Source organism: Sturnira hondurensis, unplaced genomic scaffold (assembly GCF_014824575.4).
Source record: "Sturnira hondurensis isolate 20B ecotype Veracruz unplaced genomic scaffold, ASM1482457v3 Scaffold0000880, whole genome shotgun sequence".
In the NCBI taxonomy this organism is placed as follows: domain Eukaryota; kingdom Metazoa; phylum Chordata; class Mammalia; order Chiroptera; family Phyllostomidae; genus Sturnira; species Sturnira hondurensis.
The window spans coordinates 17,800,808-17,810,677 of NW_028073511.1; positions in this window are offsets into that span (position 1 = coordinate 17,800,808).

The window sequence follows — 9,870 nt, forward strand, 5'->3', positions numbered from 1 at the left end:
TATTGACATTTTATTATTTGTACTTTTGGTCTTTTTTTTTCTTTCCAAAGAAAACCCTTTAATATTTCTTAAAATGCTGGTTTGGGGATGATGAATTTCTTTAGTGTTTTCTTGCCTAGAAAGATCTGTCCTTTGATTCTAAATGATAGCTTTGCTGGGTAGAACAATCTTAGTTGTAGGTCCTTGCTTTTCATTACTTTGAATATTTCTTGCCAGTCCCTTCTGGCCTGCAAAATTTCTATTGGAAAGTCAGCTGACAGCCTCATGGGAGCTCCCTTGTAGGTAAATAACTGCACTTCTTTTTCTGCTTTTAAAGTTCTCTCTTTATATCTAAACTTTGTCATTTTAAGTAAGATGTGTTTCGTGTGGGCCTTTTTGGGTTCATCTTGTTTGGGACTCACTGTGCTTCATGGACTTGTATGACTATCCATTTCCTTTACCAGGTTAGGGAAGTGTTCCATCATTATTTTTCCACAAGGTTTCAATTCCTCACACTCTCTCTCATCCTTCTGGTACCCCCATGATACAAACGTTAGTATAGTTGAAATTGTCCCAGAGGTTTCTCACACAATTCTCATATTTTTGGATGCTTTTTTATTGTTGTAGTTTTGATTGGGTATTTTCTCTGATTTGATCCTCTGTTTCATTTATTCCACCATTGATTCCTGATAATGTAGTTTTAATTTCAGTTAAGTATTCTTCATTTCTGACAGTCTCTTTTACATGTTTTTATCTCTGTTTTTATGTTTCTTTTTTCCTTGTTGAAGTTTTCACTAAGTTCTTCTACTCTTTCTCTATGTTTGTTGATCATCCTTAGAACTAGTATTTTGAACTCTGCATCTGGTAGACTGCTTGTTTCCATTTTGTTTAGTTCTTTTTCTGGAATATTGTTTTGTTTTTTTCATTTGGGTCATGTTTCTTTGTCTCCCCATTTTAGCTGACTCCCTGTGTTTGTTTTTATGTATTAGGTATAGCAGTCTCCTGAACTTGGCAGTGTGACCCTATGTCATAGGTGTCCTGTAGGATCCAGTGGCACAGTCTCAAGCATCACCCAAACTGGACACTTGAGCTGTACTCCCTGTGTGGGCTGTATGCTCCCTTTTGTTGTAGTTAAGCCTTAATTGCTGTTGCCATGTCAATGGGAAAGATTTACTCCAGGGCCAATAGGCTGTGCGAACTGGCTGTAATTACTGTGGAGTATCAACTGTGCAGGGGCCAACCCCATAAAGCAGGACTTACTTCAGTGGGATTCTTAGGCTCACTGGGTGTTCTTGAAGGTTTGCTTGTGAAGGTAGTTAGGTGATGTTCCAACATGGTTTGAAATTGTCCACCAGCTACACTGCCTCTGGGGCCTCCCAGGAGGTTCAAGCCAAGCTCAGCTGCCACCTGTGTCCTTTCCAGGGCCAAAAAGAACGAGCTACAAAGCAATCTGTATGGTGTTAAGAATGCTGGGCTTGGAGGTGTTCAGAAGAGGCCAAGCTGCTAACCAAGTCTGGCTGTCACTAGTACCAGTTCTGGGACCACTTGCCAAGAGGTATGAGGCACACAGAATACAGATATTTCTTGTTTGAGAGAATTTAGGGAAGTCTGCAGAATGAACCAAAATAGGCTATCTGTATGGAAAAGCCTTTAAAAATGGCTTGGGTGAGACCAAAAGTTAGGGGTCAGGGTCTCATAGATTCACCATAACAGGGCAAAGAGTGATAACCAGGTTGATGGAGACACAGATATGGCGCCCACTTGGGAGCTACGTGGGTGGGGGAGAGCTCAGCAAAAAAACAATGGCTTCTGCCTGAATTTACATCTAAGAAAAAACTTGTTCTACCCTGCAGCTCTTGTCTGGATGCCAGACAATTCAGTTCCTTTCCATTTGTCCCTGTTGCCTTTGAAGCTGCTGTCCCATCACTGCAGCTCAGAGCAGCTGAGTCCCAGTAAATCCAGGAATGTGTGGGATTCCAGTGGCCCTCCTTTTCTTTTAGCCACAATCCCAGCTGGTTTTTGCAGACAGAAGTGATGGAGACTTTGTTTCCCACCCCTGGAACTCTGTGCTGGGGGCCCTGGTGTAGGCTAGGACCTGTTGCTGCTCAGGAGCTATTGGCCTCCTGATTTGTATTCACGGTGCATAAGCATGGGACCAGCCCCTCCACATCTTCACATCTCCTGCCAGACAGAGCTATGTGTCTTTTCCCTTTAATCTTTAGTTGTAGGACTTCTGTTCAGCTAGATTTCAGGTGGTTCTGAATGGTGGTTGTTCTGTAGTTTAGTTGTAATTTTGATGTCCCATGTCAATAATTCTAATAAGAAAAATAATCCACTAAATACAAGTCCTTATATTTAAAACATTAATCAACCATACTATTTTCTCAATTATGTATTTGAGAAATTTATTGATTAATATCACCTAAGAAAAAAGGAACCAAAACTAATTTGTATTTTCAGTAATTTTACAAACCATCCTTTTTTTAATTCCCATCACTGGGCACACTCATTTAAATTTTTAAATTGTGAAGTTCTAATGTACATATAACTTTACAATGTGCCTTCTAAATTTTTTACCCAACACCATGTTTACACAGAAATGTCCTCTGTGAGAATTTATACACACACTTTAACTTAATTTATTATTTTCTTAAATTGTTATTTATTATTTTCTATTTGTATTATATTATTTCTTACCAAGAAGCCAGTTCATTTCATATAATGACTCTAATAAAATATGTGATTTTGATTCTTATTATACTGTATTTTAGATGAATATGAAAACCATGATAAAAGCAATAATTGATATAAAACTTAATGTGAAAGATATTATCTTTTTCCTTTGGGATTAAAATCATCTTAATAATGTTGAAGACAAACCCCTACTTCCTTACTAGGTTTTTACATCTAAAAGTGGATTGGTTTAAAAATTTTATTAATGAATTCATTACAAAGATAGGGTCAGCTACAAGATTGTATAACTATATTTCAGTACATATCCAATAGAAAATTGTTTATTACATTTATATATTTATATATTTACCTGATTTATGTGCTATTAATTTTTTTCAATAAAATATTTTAAGTTTTATTTTAAGAGAACGCCTTTCAGCAACTAGTAAGAAAATTCTAATACTAATCTCGAGAACAATGATTCTTTAAATATAACTGCTTGAGTTTTAAATGTGATAATAGCAAGTGCCTGCATTTTAAATTCCAATATCCATATTACCCATTAAGCAGGATAAAATTATCTGCCACTGTAATAAATATATATATTATCACACATTAAGTTATTAATTTATTAAAATATTCAAAGAAGATAAAATGTCAGGAAAAAACACTCAAAAAAGCTTTTGTATATTTGTGCTAATACATCCATCTAATGTTGATAGCATATTATAATTAGCCTACATTTTAAATAAAAGATTTGTTATCAGTTAGTACTTCACTCCCAGTCTTCTAAAGCCTCAGTCCTCACACTTGTTACATTGACCTTTTATTTTGTTAAGCATTTCTTTCTCACTCTCTAGCAAACTAGACCATGAAAATAACTCTTACAACCTTTCTTGTTTGTAAAATTTGCCTCTTCTTACATATGTATCATAAATCTTTAACAGCTCACATTTATCATTGCTGATGAGTAAAAAAATACGTTCCCATGACAAAATATATGTTACGTTAAATTTATTTGATCCATTGCTGTGTGATCAAGGATAATTCAGATTACGGTGGGACTATCCTAGTGGAACTCTGCCTCATTTACTACATTTCCTCGAACGAGTTTGCGTTGAGATGCACACATTAACTGGAATTATTGTTACTTGTTATTCTCATATTAGTCTGTTTTCTTCCATGAATTTGGTTGGAAAGCCTGACAAGTTATAAGACTAAAATGCAGTACACCGATTTTCTATTAAAAAGGAAAATTTGTACTTTATACAATCTCCTGTATTTTATATTTATTGCCATAATGGTTTGCATGTTTCTGTGTGTGTATGAGTGTATTTAGCTATAAGTATTGCCCCTATCTGTGCTTCGCATTAATAAACTTGTCTTTTATAGCATTTGTAAATTACAAAGAAAGGAAAAAGTAGGGGAACTTTTTTTTATTTGCATCTAGCTACTATGCTGTGAAGCATTTAGGAAAATATAGTGTAACATTAAAAGTAGTAGGCACCACTTATAAATCCAGTCATTAGTAGGCACAAAGCTCTTCTTGCAGTAATGGCTAACCAACTTATTTCAACAAATGCTCCCTTTAGAATTTCTTTTAATATTGTTTTGTAAACTAATCTTTGGTTATGTAAGGGTGGAGTTAATTAAGCAAGTGCTACTTTGTAAAGAGAGCATGTAAAAGGCAATAAAATGTTTCCTACAGTGCTGATAGAGACTGAGGGCACTTTTCTTAGTATAACTCGTATAAGAAGGATGAGGGCATCTGTAGAAAAGACTGTGTTCCTAATGCATCTATGCGGTTTGTTCCATTTTGGTTGGTCATAGCCAACAGGCTGCCATGAAACTGTTGCCTGTGTTCTTGCTTCATATTACGGAAAAGGTGAAGGCAGTGGTATTGGGAGACATTTTCCTCACTATTGGAAACAACTTCGCTCATTTAAATTATTTAGATTAATGACATATGAAAGTGACATGGCCAATTCCAAACAGAATATTTAAAAAATATTAACCCCACCATCACTTGTTTTCTTCCTGTGTCAAGACAAACCATGTCACAGAGAGGGGCTAGTCTTTAACCTAGATTTCTGAATAACGGAATTTAACATTAGAGACACAACTGACTCACTCATAACATGAACAACAAGTAAACTTTTCTTGTTGTTGTGGAGGCTAATAATTAATACTAGTTTATTTTCCACCCTCTGATTTCTTTTATCTGGATTAGTAATCAAATTAGCTGAGACAGATTTACAAGAGAGAATCAAATTTTAATATGTGCGCATGGGCATTCATATTAAGCATGAAGATTCCAATGACAAAGATAAAATTGGGTACTGTGTCATTTTAGACAATGGAGAAAGGGGGGCACTGAAGATATTTCAAAGGAAGTAGACCATTTTCCAGGTAGTTGAGGGAAAGCAGAACATACATGGCAAGTAAATCCTTGCTTAAATGGGATGCGTGAGGGACCTAGCGCCCAGGCTCGTGCTTGGCTTCTTCCTATGTACCATACTTGATTCAAGTTAGGCTGAGGTTAACATCTTATATTTCCTACCTAGAATAGGCCTTGAAAAAGTTTTTTTTTCTGACTCTGTTGTTTCTTAATGGCCAGTTTAAAATGAATATCTCAAAAGTTAGCATCGGTGTGAAAAAGCTTTAGTCCCTTCATTGTAAATCTCAGATAATTATTTTACATTGTGTAACTGAGCATAACACAGATTATTCTGAGTGAGGTATGGTGTATACACACATTAGAAGAACAATGTAGATCAGAAGTATCTCTCAATTTTATATTGTATCTTTAAAACATAATTGTTTGAAGCATCTAGCTTCATTCTAAATGGTAGTTTTGCTGGATAGAGTAATCTTGGATATAAGTCCTTGCCTTTCATGACTTTGAATACTTCTTTCCAGCCCCCTTTTGCCTGTAAGGTTCCTTTTGAGAAATCAGCTGACAGTCTTTGGGAACTCCTTTGTAGGTAACTGTCTCCTTTTCTCTTGCTGCTTTTAGGATTCTGTCCTCATCTTTAACCTTCAGTAAGGAATTATGATGTGCCTTGGTGTGTGCTTCCTTGGGTCTAGCTTCTTTGGGACTTTCTGCACTAAAGCTATCATCTAGAATGAGAGGGCAGATAAAGTGCTTCCCAGATAAGGTAGAGTTAAAGGAGTTTATCATTACCAAGCCCTTATTATATGAAAGGTTAAAGAGACTTATTCAAGAAAAGAAGATCAAAACTATGAACAGTAAAATGACAATAGATTCACAACTATCAATATCTGAACCTCAAAACAAAAATAAAGCAAACTGAGCAAACAACTAGAACAGGAACAGAATCACAGAAATGGAGACCACATGGAGGGTTAGTGGGGAGATCACAGGTCAGTGTGGGGAGGGAGGGGAGAATAGGGGAAAGGGTACAGGAAATAAGAAGCATGAATGGTAGGTACAAAATAGACAGGGGGAGGTTAAGAATAACATATGAAATGGAGAAGCCATAAAACTTACAGATATGGCCCATGGACCTGAACTAAAGGGAGAATGCTGGGGGCAGGGGGGTGCAGGACAGAGGGGAATAAAGGGGAGAAAAATGGGACAACTGTAACAGCATGATCAATAAATATATTAAAAAAATAAACTTTCAGTTTCAGCTCTAATGTATAACATTCTTGGAATTTCTCACTGCTATACTTAAGCAAGAAAAAATATATAAAACAATTGAAAATCAATAACTTTCCTAGACTTGTCAGGGAATTGAAGTTGCATGGCAAAGCACCAACTGAAAATCTAGAGAAATAGGCACATACAGAGAATCAGGCTGAGACCTGCTTACCAGGAGGACCACTAGCCACTGGCACTGTGAAGGAGTAAGCACACCTAGTTGGTCATTTTGACAAATTCTTGGAGGCTGATTTACATTATTGTGAGAGTGAGAAAATCCCTGGGGACACATTTAGGGAGGCCCATTACTTTGGGGGTTTTACTTCCAGAAACTCCTCAATGTGCTTACACTGAAGGCCAAACAATAATAATAATAATAATTGACTCTGGTAAGGGAGGGGAATATAAACTATTTAGAAATACATTCACAGTACTCTCCATAACAAAGGCTATTTTCTACAGGAAATTAATTTACCAGAGCCTTATCCTACACAAATGAAAAGCCATTTATCAACCTCCACCAGCTCTCTCACACCTATCTGACCTGAGAGGAATATAAGCTAAGAAACACTTGAGAAGACAATAGCTCACATCCATCAACAGACTGAGATTTATTAAGATTACAGAACATTTCGCCTTCTTAACACATTAACACTGTATCAAAACATCTCTAGTATAATGACAATGGATTGCAGCTGAAACAACTGCACAACACAGAATATATTTAAGAAAGACTTGTTATGGAAACCGAAAACAACAGAAAAGTAAAAAATTAGGGCAGTAATGTATTTCCATATTTTGGCATGCACAGCTATATTGAAGATTAAACACAGTCCAAATCCTATACTAATGAATATAAAACTTCATACACACACACAAAAATCCCACAATGCTTTAACTCCTTTTCTATTATTCAAAGCATGTCTAGCATTCAACAACAAAAATAAAAGATAAGTAATGGTATTAGACAAGTAAAAACACAGTCAACAGAGATAGTAAGCCTCAAACCAAATTCTGATATAGTAGATTTTGGAAATATCAGGTCAGAAATTTTAAATAACTACTACCAACATGTTAATTTCAATTAACTAGTGAATAACTGTTAAAGAATCACAAAAAAGTAAACCCAAGTGATTGAACTGTTAGAAGGGCAAAAAGAAGAAAACTGAGTAAATGATATATTTGATGTAATAGTGGTCAATATATTTCTAAAATTAATCACAGACAATAATTAAACAGAGCACAGATAAATACTTGAAAATTTATACCTGAGCATTTCATATGGAAACTGTGAAAAACCAAAGACAATGTGAAAATTTCAAAAGAACCTGTGAGAATGATGGCACCTTAACCCTGGAGGAATAGCAGTAAGATTTACAGTAGACTTCCAGTTAGAAACTATGCAAGCAGAATGAGAGTGGAGTAAAATATTTAAGGTGGCAAAATATTAAAAACAGAACAAAACCCACCTACCTAAATCTCTATATCCAATTAAATTATCTCATGAAAGTAAAAGAACCATAAAGGTTTTCTCAGGCAAACAAAAACAGGAAATTCATTATCATGAATTTGGCCTAGAATAAATAATAAAATAGAATTTTCACAGAGAAGGAAAATAATACAGGTGAGGAGTTTGTATTTACTTAAATAAAGTAAGAGCTTCAGAGAAAGAACAAAAGTGGCAAAATTAAAAAAATATTTTCCTTATTCTTAATAGATCTAAATAAACAGCAAATATCTGTTTGAAATAATGATTGTAACAGTTCTGGCTGGTGTGTCTCAGTGGATTGAGTGTTGGCCTGGTGCGGACACCAGCCTGAAGTGTCTGCATCATTATGGATGAAATGAGACAGTCACGCAGACTACTGAGTCTGGTGGAGGAAAAGGAACAGCGTGGCTTTTCTCTCAAAAGGAGCAAAAGCCATAGCCCTTGCCATGACCGGACTTTATTGGGTTTCTTGGCACATTACAAGATGGTCCTCATTTACTATGCACAGGTTCACTTTAGGTGGTTACCTTTTACAGAAAACAAAGGAGCCAATGCAGCTAATCACATCACAGAAGAGGGATATTAGCAAGTGAAAAGGGAAATGTGATTGGACCAGTTACACTGGTCCTAGGAAGGTTTAGCATGGATTTTAGGAAGTTTCAATAAGCTCTGTCTCAATTCTGGGTGAGGGAGTTTTAACAAAAGCAAGTCTCACAGCAGTCCAGGCACAGTGCAGGCCTGATTCCCCACAGGAGAAGCTATCTGTGGGCATGAGTCCTGTGCATCTCTGAGTGGGAGCTGGGCCCATGCCATGCAGAATGGTCTCCTCCACTGCTCTACAAATGAAAGGGTCACCAGTTTGATTCCCAGTCAGGGCACATGCCTGGGTTGCTAGCCAGATCCCCTGTGGGGGGCATGGGAGAAGCAACCACACATGAATGTTTCTCTCCCTCTCTTTCTCTCTCTCTTCCCCTCTCTCTAAACATAACTAAATAAAATCTTTAAAAACAATAATAGTAACAACACATTCTGTGATTATACCATATGAACAAGTGAAATAAATCACTGTAATGTTATGAGATGGGGACTATCCACACTATGTGTGAAACAGTATACTATTCTAGTAAAAGGGGACAGAAAATGGACGTATAAGTTTCCACTATAATCAGAGATATCGGAAAGATGGGAGAAGGAAAAATATTCCAGTAGAAGTATAAAAATAGAAAAATTACAAATATGATAGATATTAATACAAGTACACCAGTAATCACTTTCAATGTGATTAGTTTACATGCACCAAATAAAAGAGGTGGGCAGAGTAAATTTTAAAAAAACAAAGCTCAATTACACGTTTGACAAGAATCTAATTATAAAGATTCATATATGTTAAAAGTAAATGGGATAGAGACAGATAATCTTGCTCACACTAATCAAAAGTAACCTGGAGTTACTGTATTAATTTCAAAGAGCAGAGCAACTTATCAAAAAAGACATTTTATGATGATAAAAGAAGACATAAAGTCCTCAACCTATATGAATTTTATTTCATATAATAAAAGAAGAAATAAAAATTCTTAACATATGGATTTAGGTAATGAGAGAGTACCACAATAGGTAAGGCAAAGTCAGATAGAACTGCAAGGACAAGTAAACAAATCTGTTTTATAACTGTTTTTGTAACATGGCAAAAGCCATGCTTTAGACTTTGGTGGATCTAGCAGACAGAAAATCCATAGAGACAGAGTGAACATTTGGAGAATACTCCATGCAACAGCATCAGAGCACACGTGATTTCCAAGGTCACCTGAAACATTCAGCAGGGCAGACCACATTCTGGGCCATAAAACACACCTTAACTAATACAAAAGAACAAGCATATAAAATATGTTCTCTGTGCACAATGGGATTGAATTAGAAGTCAGTAACAGAAAGAGGTTGGGAAAATCCCCAAACATGAAGTTACATATATCTACATATATCTACATATATCAATGTAGCTACATGAAGCTACATTGAACATGCATCAAAAAAATCTCAGGAAATTTTTAAAATATTTTGAATTAAT